This window comes from Vicugna pacos, chromosome 10 (genome assembly GCF_048564905.1).
Source record: "Vicugna pacos chromosome 10, VicPac4, whole genome shotgun sequence".
NCBI lineage: Eukaryota > Metazoa > Chordata > Mammalia > Artiodactyla > Camelidae > Vicugna > Vicugna pacos.
Window position 1 is genome coordinate 10,944,045 of NC_132996.1, and position 14,661 is coordinate 10,958,705.

Consider the following 14,661-nt stretch of genomic DNA (forward strand, 5'->3'; position numbering starts at 1 on the left):
AAGTTTTACAAACGATGTTCATGACACTTGTGATAACAATAACAAAATCTGCTCAGGTTTATTGACTGGGGACTGTGTTCCAGGAATGGTGACTTATATCAGCCCCTTCAATGATTCCACTTACACTATTTCCTTTCAGTTTACTCGGTGATGTAGGCACTGTTACTATTCCCATTTTCCAGCTGAGGAAAATGACACTAAGAAGGGATAAGTAACATGCCCACAGAAGTGATGCCCATCGGCGGGAGGGCCAGAACCGGCACTGGCATCTCTCTCACGAGTGGTCACAGGCTTGGCGCGGCGCTGCCTCCCCTCCGTGAGCATGCGCAGATGAAGACATGCAGAATAACAGAAGCAGAACGTGTGGAAGGGCTCCACGGTAACACAGCTCATTGTCGCCCAGATCTGAGTACGTCTCGGGTCCTATCATATGTCTCAAAGCACAGCAACCACACCCACACATGCATCCCTTTGCCGATGTTAACTGACTAAGCACCTGCTGCGTGGAGACATCACAGAGTGCGGGGTAAACGCATGGACCTGGAATCAAGCTTCCCAGGTTCCTACCCAGCTCCACCACTTAAGGTTTTGTGACTCGAAGTAAACGAACATCTTTGCGCTTCAGTTTCCTTGCCTTTAAGGTGAGGTTCACCACAGGACCTACTGCAAAGGGCACATAGTGAGTCCCCAGTAAATGGCAACTGTGACAATCTGTGGTTATTGCTGTTGTCCAAAAAGGGTGATACAGTCTCCAGCTACACGGTGAGGACACACCATTCTGCTCTCAGTCGCATGGGAAGAGAGGCAACGACACGGGCAAAGGCCATGCGACAAGCGGCTCTAACAGATGCTTGCACGGGGACCATGACAACGCGGAGAGGACACCTACTTCAGACTGGGGTGCGAGGCAGAGGAGGTATCAAGGCAGCGAGCCTACACGGTGGGATAACTGGGCCCCTGAACTCCCCAGAGACACGGGGGACCAGGTGTGTCAGAGCCACTCGAAAAAATCATCTCTTGGGAGATGCCAAGGCGAGTCCCGTGACTGAAACCACTTCATAGGAAGGTCCCTTCAGCCTGTTTCTTCGCTAAGCCCCTTGGGACGGATCTCGAGAAAGACCAGCCTCACACGGAACTTTTGGTCGCGCTCCAGTGTATATACTGAGAATTCCTAGGACAGGCAAGTTGACACAAGGGAACTCTGCCCAGAACGGTCTGTTTACTCAGTGGATGTGAATTACCCTAAACCGTGTGGAGCAGGGGCCTGATGGCTCCGGTCCCATTTACACAGAGGATGTCTGCTCACACCCTGTTTACTCTGGAAACCACAGCGATGGCACAGGCTTTGCAGCCGGGCCGGTCTAGTGTGGTTCTGGCACCCTGGACGTGTGATTTCAGCTCCCCGAGGCTCCACTTTCTCAGGTGGAACTAACACGACCTATTTTGCAGGACTGTTTGGAGGGTTCAAATGACAACCTGTAAAATACCTACCGAGGGCCTTGGCCCAGAACAGATACCTAATAAACGACAAAAGCTAATACACATACGTTACCTCGGGGGCTGCCCCCGTCCCAGGACGGTGCCTGGAGCTTGACCACAGAACCTCATTGCATGACTCCTCACATCAGCTCCACTTGACAACGGAAAAATCAGAAGCAAAATGAGCTATGATACTTGCAACAGGTCAAACGGTCATTGCTTTTGAGCTTCTAGCCATAGGTAAGTCTCTGCTTCAGGGAAGACGGAAGCTAGAACTGGTCCCCATTTCTAAAGATGCTTCCCTTCCAACTTAGCCTCTCCTTTGGCCAGTTCTGGGCAAGGTTCGAAGTGGACAGTCGCCGAAACTGTTTCTGCAATTACTATTTGCCCCCTAAGCTTAACCGCGGGCTGAACCATGGGAAGGTGGCCCCTAGGAACGACGTCTGTGAGAAACAGCGAGGGTGGAGCGTGCGCGTGGGGTCTGACAGTGGGAGTGCCAGGGCACATGTGCTGTGCTGCTGGTTTTCAACGCAGTGCTGCAACTTACGGCTGGGGCTCAGAAGCAGAGCAAAGCTGTAGGAATTCATTTCTAGGCCTTTCTGGATATAATGGGTTTTTGATGAATTTTTCCCCAAGCCAAATATAGCTGGAGGGACGGAGGTGACCAGCTGCCACCAGCTCGCCTGTGGGGTGACTAATTGCACTAGAACACTTAGACGGCAAAAGGTAGATCTTCCTGTCCCTCTTCTCTTCTACCAGCCAGAATCAAGGTTTTTATCCCTTAACCGCTAGTTCTTCAGGGTTTAATCTATCCTGAATTGTGCATGTGTGTCTGCGCACAGACATATACACAGACCACGCTAATTCTGTTCAAGCTCCAAATCCTACACGCTCACACAGGGAGGCGCGACCAGCTCCTTGTGGCCTCTGGTTCTGCACCACTTTTCCCTGCCACTCTTCAAGGAGATACTTGTTGCCTTGGCTGCGGGAAGCGGGAGCAGTGGTGGCAGAGGTAAGGGAAGAGGGAGCGAGGACAACTCAACAGACCTCGGAAATGCCAAGGACGAGGCGTCCCGTTTTAACCGATGAGACTGGCTTCAGGAGCACGGTCTCTAGCACTTCCTGAGTGAAGAGAGCCTAAGAGACGTGAGCAGAGAGGAGGCCGTAGGGCAAGGAGAGGCTGGGCAGGGAGGCTGTGGGGCGCTCTGGGAACCACAGCAGAGACTCATGTCCAGCACCGGAGGGCCCCTGGGAGAACGCCACCGGGGCAAGTGCTTCCCAACCCGGAGCCCGCTATGGAGGAGACAACGTTCGCAGTGGCTGCCCGGACAATGCTCCACTTCCGAAAGCATGTACTACCGTCCTCCACGCGCAGGGCTCAGTCCTGGGGAGCAGCCTCATCTGTCTTACAGAGCCCTTTGCATCTGCCCCGGCCCACCACTCTCCACTTGACAGGATCAGACCTGAAGGGCCACGTGACCCAGGCTAGGCCCAGCGGAGTCTCTTACGTGGGACTATGTGTGTGGGAGCCCGGGTGAGAGGAGGGCGCTGACACGGACAGACAGCCTAGCTCTTAGGCTAGCGACCACGTGTGGCATGTGCTCTGGAGAAACAGAGAAAGCCACACTGTAGAGAGTAAAGAATCAAGTCATGGAGATGGAGAGGTGGATGAGAGTTCACGGTGACAAGGAGAGAGGGAAACAGAGCCACAGGGGAAAACACTGACCCCCTCCCCCAGTACAACCCACCTCTTGATTCTCACAGCCACGCCAGCCTGGCCCCTGGCCCCTGGCCCCTGTGAGGCCAGCCTGCATGTCCTGCCCAGGGCCCCCTTCCCACGTAAAGATACTGAAAAAATAGTCCTCTTATCTGGGCTTAGGCTATCTCAATCGGATTTTTCTCTTTGCAACCAAAAGATCACCAAGACACTCTGTTCTTTCTTTACACCTCCATCACCTTCGCCAAGAAAGGACTTGGCAGTAATGCCTTAGGCCAAGGCTGACCAACACGAATGACACCAATTCTGGTAACTAGAAACTTCCCCACAATGCTGATAAAATGGATTGCCTCTTCCAGTCCTGTGCATATATCCAGAAAAGATGAAAACTCTAATTCAAAAAGGTACATGCACCCCAATGTTCACAGGAGCACTATTTACAATAGCCAAGACATGGAAGCAACCTAAATGTCCATCAACAGATCACTGGATAAAGAAGTTGTGGTGTATCTACACAATGGAATACTACTCAGCCATAAAAAGGAATGAAATAATGCCATTTGCAGCAACATGGATGGACCTAGAGATCATCATACTAAGTGAAGTAAGTCAGAGAAAGACAAATATCATATGATATCACTTATAAGTGGAATATGAAAAATGATACAAATGAACTTATCTGCAAAACAGAAAGAGACTCACAGACAGAGGAAACAAACTTATGGTTACCAAAGAGGAAAGGTAGGGGAGGGATAAACTGGGAATTTGGGATTAACAGGTACACACTACTATATATAAAATAGACAACCAGTAAGGACCTACTGTATACCACAGGGAACTATATTCAATATTGTGTAATAACCTGAAAAGAATCTGAAAAGAATTGATTTATATGTATCACTGAATCATTTGGCTGTACATCTGAAACACTGTAAATCAACTATACTTCAATTAAAAAAAAAGACACCCTTTTCTGCAAAGAGATTTGAAAATTATTTGCCATATTATCCCTTCCTAAAATGTCTCTTTTGTTTCTTCTTCCTCCAGATCCTTTGGCCATGAGTTCCCTGACACCATACATTGTAATACTGAGCAGATGTTGGGAGGAGTCTATTCCAAGGGTCAGCTACAATTTATGGGGTAATTGGAGAGGCAGATCCACTTGGAAGTCCTTGTGGACACTGCAAGTAATTTCTTCTGAGATCGTGGGAGTGGAGAGATAATAGGAAGGTATTCCATTTACTTCACTATCCACAAAACTATTCAGGTTCATGCTGCCCCAAAGACATTCCACCCTCAGGAGCTAGCCCTTACATCTGCCTTCACCCCCTCACTCCAGTTTGAGAGTCAAACTGACAAACCCAGAAAGAGATCCTCCCCAATATATATCCAAACAGAGCACTGTTTACATTATATAAGAGTGATCTATTCACATGAGGCGTATGTGATGCAAAACACGTGAGATGATCTACCTTTAAAAGCCACACTCCTTAACTCAGAAATAAAAAAGTAATATAACACAGAGCTGAGCCCATAAGCCCCCAGTTTGGCTTTCTGTTGTCTTTTTTAAAATTCCTGGATAAAGTTTCTCAGGTAAGGAAGCTCGTGATTCCACAAAGGACGCAGGGCTCTCTGCCACCTTGTACGCATGCACAGGTTGCCGTGGTCCCGCCCGGCAACTGCTGACCTGGGTTGTGAGCGGGCGGCTAACTAGGTCTGTCAACAAACAGAACACTCCGGCGAGCGCTTGTTTTAAATGGCTGAGCGAGGGAACCGTTTGAAAATGAATTCTGTAATAAGGAAAATTAAGAACAGGAGTTCAAAGCAAACCCTGTTATGCGGAGCGCTGGGAGAGAGAAGGACGGGGATGAGGGGATGAGGGGAGGACGGGATGCTGGGGACCAAGAAGGAAGGAGCTGGGGGTGGGGGGAGAGGTTCCGATGAATGCACCCCTTTCTCAACCAGAAATCTTGTCGGGTTTGGTGCGTTTTACATAAAGGGCTTCCAAGTCAGCTTTCTTTTAAACAAAGCTCTGAGTTGGGAAGCCAGTAGTTCAGACATTACAAGAGAAACAAAAGATTTGTGGAAATGGCTGCCGTTAAAATGCAGGGAAGAAATTTTTCGGAGAAATGAATCATGATGGGAAAGTGAAGCAAAGCCTGAAGTCTAAGAGATTTATTCATTTTTGTTGCCCAAATTTAAGAAGAAAATAGAAATTTTCCCTTTAACCCATGATAATGACAGAAGAATTACTGTACCACACAGATTAGTTTCTGAGGTCCATCCACCATGAAGGCTACCCACTGGCGGAAGCTTTTCTGATTCCTTCAATAAAACAGATCCCGCCTGGATGGGAGACCCTGCACACATACACTTTGCAGGGTAAGTAGTTTTCTCACGAGTCTTTGCCATATTCTGCCTTGTACCCCAGGCACAGTGACTGATGTCCGTCTGCCTTAGCCTTCCTTCCTACTTGGCTTACTTCATAATACGTCTAAACCCACCTATCTTTGTAGGACTTTTAAGAATCTAAGAGAGCAGAAGTGTCTTCTATGTGAAAAAATACGATAAGTTTAGGCAACAGCCTATTGAACAAGAGGATGCTCCTGATAAACCATCAAATTCTAACTCGGTCTTTAAAATAAAATTCAAAAATGATACTTATCACTGAAAAGTAACAAAGCCTCACCACAAATTCTTCTACTGATCTAATGGAGGAAAACAACACATTTTGATTTTGATATACTTAATGTATCTATTGCTCTTTCATACCCAGAAAGTGAGTCGAATATCCCAAAGTGCCACTTTGTGTAACACCAAAAGTAACATATCTCAGGTATAATTTGGTAAAATATTTATTTGAAAGCCAGGAAAAGTTCTCTTAATAGGAACTTTTTCTAATCTAGTCATGTTTTGTATTGCATTTTTATTTTAGAAACTGTACTTACACATGAAGGTATAACTCATAGGTTGTTTTTTTTTTTAACCTACCTATATTCATACATATATACCTGCAAACATGCTTGACTGATTATACACCCATTCATTCAGCCAGCTCAGCTTCCCACATGTACTGTTGCACCTTCCACTTCATTATTTTAACTTGAAATAAAAATGTACTGCATAGATAAAAAAAAAAACAATAGCACAGGGAACTATATTCAACATCTGTAACAACTTTTAATCAAAAAGAATATGAAATGAATATATGTAAATATATGCATGACTGGGACATTATCCTGTACACCAGAAATTGACACATTGTAACGGATGGTACTTCAATTAAAAAAAGAAAGAAAGAAAAATGTACTGCTACTTCTAGATCACTGCTGACAGCATAATAACAAATTAAACAATGAATTAATAACACACAAACATACAGGTTGCACAGGGCATTGCACTTTGACTTGACACATATGCGGAGTCACTTATAAACTAAACCTGATGACATATACATTCTCTGACCTCCACAGAACAGATGTCCTTTTCTGCCTTCTCTTTTCTTAATACAAAAAGATAAAGAACAGACACGTCTATTTCCAGGGATGACAAATTAAGAAAGACCCTGCCAGCCAATCTGGCTCCCCATGCAGAAAAAAACGCTTAAAAACTAGACATTATGCAGACAGCAATGACCTCAAGGTAGTGGGAAGCGAGGCAGGCAGACAGATGGCGTGGGGACGGCCACTCACTGCAGAGGACAGGGCTGCACAAGTCTTCCCATGCTGGGTCCGCTCGGTGACCCTGGTCACATCTCATCACACTGTACACTCAAAATGTATACACTCCAGTGTATGCATTATATACCTCTATTTGGTTTGATTAAGGCGTTATTATAATATGTATAATAAAACTGTGTTTTAAATGGGCCCTTTTAATGGCAGATAGGGCTTAACACCAAATACTGGCTGAAAGATAGAAGTTTATGCTGGGGAAACTGTTATATCTGGGGACAGAGTGGTTCAATCTAGGACTGACAGGGAGACAGAAAGGCGTCACCCGCAATTATATGTTCTCCCTTTCCCTAACTTCTGCAACCCCTCCCACTGTCAGTTTTCCCACTTGCTTTGAGCAGCTCCTTTTTTCTCTTCTTTCTACCAAACCACAGTCTTTGTAGGCAAAAAGAAAATTAGTAGCACGTGTAAGCTTATTTTTAATGGTCTAAGACCAAATTTTCTGGACTTAAGACAAACACTTTGATCCTTCAAAGTTCTCGGATTCCACTAAGGAAAAGCTTTACGCTCTCACTCCAATTCATGAACCAAAAGTAATTTCAAAAACTAACTGTAAGAAACTACACCACAGGGTTGTTCATTGTATTCTGCTTATTTTTTCATTCTTATCTTCCAGAGAACAAAAAGTTGAATGCCACAGACATTTTGAGAAAACTTTTTTTTTTAAAGACTCTAAGCTCTCTTCTGGTCTCAAATATTTTTGGCTTTTGTATCTGACGAGATACGCTGGATTATCCAGCAAGGCCTTTTATTAGACTTGGTAGTGGTTCAAAGACAGATGTAGAAATCAGAAACACAGAATGTTAATTCCAGTAGTTAGAACTCACTTGAGATGACCTGAATACATTATTATTATTAAGTCACAGTACTGGGCTAAGTAATTTGCAATAAGACTTCTAGTACAAGTCTTACTAGGCTGGATTCTTCTCTGGGTAAAAATGGGAGATCTTTCATCACCCCACAGGGCCAACAGAGATGACCTTTGGAGAAAAGAAAAGAAAAAACAAGAAAAAGGAGGTGCTGGTTATTGTCAGGGTTTTGCCATTAAGCACCTAGGGGGCCTGGGGGAAAGCATTTGATTGTTCTTGGTCCCAGTTTCTTCTTTAATGAAACATGGAAGCCACTCTAACTGAGCTCTGGGAGTCCTACGCTGCACCTCACGCCTTACCACCGCTCTCCACCTCCCCTGCACACAGGAAGTGACGCTCCAGAGTTAGGATGCCCTGGGTTCAAAACCTGTCGGTTCCACTTTCCTGCCCATGGACTAGTGACCTAACCTTCCTGTGCCCCAGTTCCCTCATCTATTAAATACCTGTGATACCAACCTCACAGGGTTGCTTGGAGGATTAACAGAGACAATGTACCTACAGAGGTTAGCACGGTGCGTGGCTCACGGTAAGTGCTCAGGGCGTGCTGGCAGCTGTTACTGCGGTTACACGACCTGACGCAGGACCTGCAGGCTGGGAGCACACTTACAGCTCCACCTGAAGATAAACTTTGAACCATCCGATCTACAGCCTCCAGAACGCTGCCACTCATAATAGCAATCAGGTGGCCTCTTGAAGGGCTCTGGTTCAGAGGACACAGGCATTGCTGGTAACCAGACTTGAGACCTTAAAGGTCCTCTCCAACCCTGATGCACAAGATCTGCAGACCTCATCTCACAGTAGGATGCTTAGGGGAAGATATACGGCCCTGTTGGGAGAGGTACCCCTGAGACCTCCCAACCCAGGCAGTCACCACCCCCGGCTAACCACAGGGCCGGCCCTGCCAGCCCTGTCTCCACCATTAGCTCATCCTGGATCCCCACGGAGGTAAGGAAGGTTTGTGACTGCATTTGTTTGTGCCCCAGCTTATCTACAGTGAAATAATCACGTTCACCTAGTTAGGAATTCAGGAAAAGACAATGAGACTCTCCTAGATAAGAAAATAACAGTTATATCCTGGTTTATAAGTTAGGGTAATTTACAAAATTAGGAAATATTTAGAAAAGACTTAAGAAGTATTTGTGAAGCTCTCTACTTTCCATCCTGCTTTTGCTTCCTTCTTTCCCTCCTTCTTCCATGACTAGCGCCCGGAACAGAAGTCCACACGCCGTGGCCTGCAGGCCAGATCCAGCCCACAGCCCTGCCACTTGTTCACGGCTCACCTCTTGTGGCTTTTCGGGCTACAGGAACACAGTTGGGCAGCTGTGGCCCCCAAGCCTGGAATTACTTACATTCTGGCTTTTAACAGTTTGCTTACCCCTGGCCTAGAATATGGTTTGTTCATAGTAGGTAGCCTATAACTTTTTGAATAAATAATAATGATCATTATTTCACTCAACATCCAACAAAGATTTATTCAGTGTCTCTAAGCACCAGGTACCATGCCAGCTTCTGGAAATACAATGACCTGGGACTGCGATGGTAGGGATAACAGTCAGGGCCCTTGCCCTCATGATTAGGACAGTTTAGGAAGGGAAGACAGAAAACGATCATCCAAACAGTTACTTATTTACAGTTGTGATGAGTGTTTACAAAGGAAAAAGTCTAGTGTATTGGTGGAGTGTATCAAAGGAAGGAGACCTGATCCCAATTCAGGAAGCCTTGTCTGAGTAACTGCTGTTTAATTTCAGCTAAGACCTGAACGTGGATGTCTTGCTTCTGAACTGTCAGGGAAAGGGAGGGGTCCCTGATGCCACATGAAATGCAAATGGGTTTCGGTCTGTTTTTCAGGCTGTGCTTCCTCCATCCATCCATCTAGCCGTGAGTGCAAGAAACACAGACTGTAATGAAGTTTAAGACACTTGATTTTTCAATCCCCAAACAGGAATGCTAAGCAAAGAAATAATTTAAAAATCAACAATGTGAAAATCACAAGCCATGTTCACTTGTTAGAGACTGGACATCAGCATGTGACCAAGGGACAGGTCTGCAATCCACTCTGGTTCTCTAAGCACAGAAAATCGGCCTCAACTGAGGAACATTCATTTTTACACTTGGGGAGAAGGTTTGATTGAACACAAACAGATGCCCTGCAGCCTGGGTGTGTTTCTTGCTGTCATGGACATTTGAAGTTTCTCAGTGCTGCCTGTCAAGGTCGAGCAAGTGGCTTAAGCACGCACATGCACTGCTTTCCAAATCCAGCAGGGCTCAGAGGGCCACGCAGGCATTCTCTGGGAACAGGGCCCATTCCCTCACCCAGAAAACTGGCAGGTCCTTCCAGAGAAAGCGAGTGTTCAAAGAGGTGGAGAAAGGAGGCAGAAAAGCAGGAAGGAGTGTTGCAGAAGAAATGCATGTTATAAAGTCTTCTTTGCATGTCCTATCACTGATCATCCCGCAAGAGCTCTGTGGGCTGAACTGAGAGATTTATTCCTCTATTTCTTTAGAGGAAATGTAGGCACAGGGAGATTAAGCATCTCACTCTAGGTCACCGAGCAAGTCAGTGAGAGGCTGGGGCCTAGGAGGTGCCGTAACTGATCCAAGATTAGCTGCTTGAGCCCGTGCCTATAAATCTTTTGCTTTTTAGAACTGCAGTCTGCTAAATGTAGAGGTCATCAGAGGTCATCTCCTTAAAAGGAGAATTTGCTTATTTAGGGCAAGAAAACATTCCTGGTTTAAGATTAAAAGATGCACCTTGGCAAGCTTGAAGGACAACTCCTTCCGCTTTGCCCAGGAGCTGTGCGGTGGGGTCCGGCATGGTCTGTGGATTGGTCAGTGTGAGCATACGACCCGTTGCTACAAAAACTGTTGTACACCATAGCCAGCTCTCCTCTCCAACATAACCACAGCAGAGTAAAAGAGAAGGAGTCAAGAGAACCAGAAATCAACTATATTTTAGTATATGGTAGTAATTTTCATGAAAAATACTACCGTTGCTCATAGTGGAAGATTCCCCTTACCTCGACATCTTCCTACTTGAATAAAAAGAAAGGCGGGAAGGTAGAAGGCAAAGAAAAATTAAAATCAAGCATTTTTAGGTTGCTTCTATTCTGAATGGAGTTCATTAATAATTTTGCCTAATGTCTTGAAATAACTGAGGATAACCTCAGGTAGCTCTCAACATGCCTGGGAGACACCGAGCTAAAAAGAATATTTGGGTACTGATGCTCCAAGCCGATTGTTACAGAGATGTCCCGCTTTCACTCATTCCCTCAGTAGACATTTATTGAGTGCCAGGGACATAAAGAGCCCAAGGGTTTTAATGAGATTTGGGGATGGCTGTTGGTGAAGAATGTCTATGGTTCTCCCATCGAGTGGAGGGGATCTACGCAAAGAAATGGTGCCACGGAGAACGCAGGTGGCATAAGTACCGCAGCAGGGGCTTCGCTCTGAGCCAGAAGCTGCGAGCACCGGCGGGGCCGTGGGGGAGGAGGTAAGTGTCTACATGACAACATCCAGCCTCTCCTCCCCGGAGAAGCCTGATGGGAACCCACAGCCTGATGTAATGAAACCCAACGAGGATTCAGAATAATCTCCTTATGCTCTATGTGGGTCAACAGCATCGATGTTTATGTCACTGTAATTTCTGCTTTGTGTTTCACACAAGTCCTTAGAGGAAATACCAAAACCAGAGAGATTTTCTTTTAGGAAGTTATTTTCGTCTCTTTCACATACTAGAAGAGACAGAAAATCCAAGTATCTAAGATAAGACTGAAGAGTAAGATGGTGATTATAAGACACAGTGAAAATGGCAAATTACTATTATTTTTAAAACAGAGTGGTCCCACACCTTTTTTTGTTGTTGTTAATTTTTAAACCCATGGGAATTATAAGGGAAATCAAATTCTACAGATTAGTCCAGACTTGTTTACACTCATTACTTATTAATTTAAACAAATACATGAAAGTCCAGAAAATCTTTTTTTCTCAGAGAGGGATATTTAATAACAGAATCTAACTTACGCAGACTTAAAGTTCACCAAATATGCTGACCCCATAGGGCCTAAAGAATCCCACAGGAAGGAGGAGATAAGTTCTCAGCCATCCTGCGACGTGACTGGGTTTATCCTGGAACAACACAAGCGTGCCAGAGCTAACCAGCTCCCCCTCCACCCAAGAACGTAATAGGAGCAATGCTACCAGTCTAGTCTCCCTACATCTCACATTTTATTTTTGGCTTTCTGACCTATTAATGATGGAAATTCTGCAGAGTTACCAGTTTTCAGAAAAAAACTACTACAAAGTTTCACTTACTGAGAAGACAGAGCTAAGAATGATGACAGACATTCCTGGAGCACTGCCTTCAGTGGACAGTGGCCTTCGTCTGCTGTGTGCACGCGTGTGCATGTGCATGTGCGGTGCGTGTGTGACAAGTTAATGAGAAACCACCCATCTCACTAAGTTACAGAAGCTAAAGGACAGAACAGCCCCAGGTTCACAGAGCCCCAGATCAAAAAACAAATTGGCTAGATGCCCCGTTTTTAAGGAGCAACTTGGCTGCAAAAATATTTGGGAAAACAAATCCATAAAATCAGAAAGCAAACACACAAAATTTTGAATTCCTCCAAAGAGAACAATGCAACACCATGAGGTGATAGGGAAAAGCGTTCCTCAGGGTCCTCAAACGCCTCAGCACTTCATTCAGTGAGATTTTAAAGGTTTTTTAATTTCAATTTTTTAAAGTGGCAGTTACTTTTTACTTACTTACTTTATTTCTTTATTTATGGGAGATAATTAGGCTTATTTATTTATTTATTCATTTTAATGAAGATACCGGGGATTTTCCATTTTCTCTTTCCCTCTAACTTCCATTGGCCAAGGTGGTTGTCGGGGGCTTCCCAGCTCAGCCCGAGCCCCTGGCACGCATGATCCAGAGAAGTCACTACTATTTGCTACGCAGTCAGGCTTGCCTGTCTCTTGGCCGGGTGGTGTACATCTCAAAAGACTCATCTGAAAAGCATGGCTTCCTCTGGAGTGTGCAGTGTTCATAATGATGATTACTAGGCATTTGCAAAGTCTTCTGAGAATAGTTTACAGAGGACTATACAGATGATGGAACATATCAGTAACTGCTGAGAGAGTAATTCACGCCTCCTATTCTGCGCCCACGTGCTAAGACGAAAGCCCTGCACAGAACACCGCCCGTCGCCGGCCATCTGGGTACGTCTGCACCTTTGTTAAACGTGCTCGCTCAGCTCCGGGCAGCAGAGTGAGATGACTCAGCACGCTCAAGCCTTAACACGTTATCTAATCGCAACTCCTCCGGCTCCTCCTGCTTTGTATTGGTAAAGGAGGCCCCTACATCTAGTCACACTCTTCTCTGTGTCTCATTGTCATTATTCATTCCATTGGTCACCAAGCCCTACTAATCTGTCACTTGCTTATCTGTCCCCTACCCTCCATTACTACTTCCGTCTTAGTTCAGGACCTTGACTTCTCTTGCCCGGATACTAAAATATCTGTCAACTAGACTCCTGGCCTCCAGGTTAATCCCTCATGAAGTTCTCTTCTACTGTGCCTCCCCAGCTAGCTTCTAAAATATAAGCCTTGCAAACAATGAAATCACAAACATATTGAAGAAATTTATAGGTGAATATGTTTATAATCTTGGAATGGAAAAAGCATTTCTAAATATGACATACAACCTAGAAGACATAAATAGAATCACATCAAAAAAAAATCTTCTGTAAGATAAAGGACACTATATGTAAAGACAAAAAAAAAAAAAAACCAAGTGGGAAAAATATCTGCACTATATATGGCAGGGCACATGCTAATTTCCTTCATATACAAAGAGTTCTTTCAACTCACTAAGAAAAAAATCTATCTGAAAATTTGAAATAATATCTCAAGTCCATCTCTTGGCTACATCAGGAGGAGAAAAGCTAATGCAAACAATTATAAAGCTGTGAGAAAGGCACAATGCGTCCTGCAAAGACTAAGTTTTGAAAAATTGGTTAGATATCACTGTTAGCAAACCCACATCAAATGCCCTGCCAAGACGCAATTACATCACATGTCAACACTGAGGCACCTTTCGGCAGCTGAAAAATGCCCCTGGACACTCTTGTTTATGCCTTTGGAACACAGCGGAGGGTGTTTGCACAGAACAAATCATTCCCTGCAAAGCTGGAAGGTCCTCTTTGTCTGCATTATTGATGTTTTAGCTTTGAGCCAGAAGGTTAAAGTCTTAGGGAACATTTCTGAACTCACACAACACCAAAGCCTGTTATTCCATCCCTGGGCTGGGAGGCTAGAGCAAGTGCCCATCAGATGAAACTCACTGGCTTTTCCATTCTGACCTGAACTAAATGACAAAATAATAACCCCTGAAAAGAAGGCAGAGTATCAGGAGCATAAATCACTGACATAACTCCCACAAAAATACTCACTCTACCAAGGCATACGGTCACCCAGAAGTAAGGTGTCAAAATCCTAAGTCCAGATGACTCATTTTCCCAATGAAAGCTCAGATAAATGGTAAATCTACTCCACTCAGAAGAAGAAATAAATTTTGTTAGGAAAGTGAATAACTCAAAATGCTTACATAGCTTTGTATGTGAGCCTGGGGCACACGCCAATTCCCCTACCGCAAGACTGCAAAGAAATCTGATACGAAAGCCCTAGACTGTATTAGTACCTATTTGCCAAAACAGAATTTAAAACATAAAGCTGAGACTCATACTGGAGCACAATCATGAGTAAATTTGGGAAAAACAAAGAAGCTTACCCTCAATGAACAGTACTGGAAATTAGAAAATTTAACTGATTATTTCCCAGCCTTGAAAATGTAGAGCTGTACTGAGGG

At 44.8% G+C, this 14,661-nt stretch overlaps 1 protein-coding gene across 9 annotated transcripts in view; it reads right to left on the reverse strand.

Moving 5' to 3' along the window:
• The window catches only part of AMOTL1 (angiomotin like 1), a 155,480-nt gene that overhangs the window by 24,620 nt on the left and 116,199 nt on the right, over nucleotides 1-14,661 (reverse strand). The gene's annotated exons all lie outside the window — the stretch shown is intronic.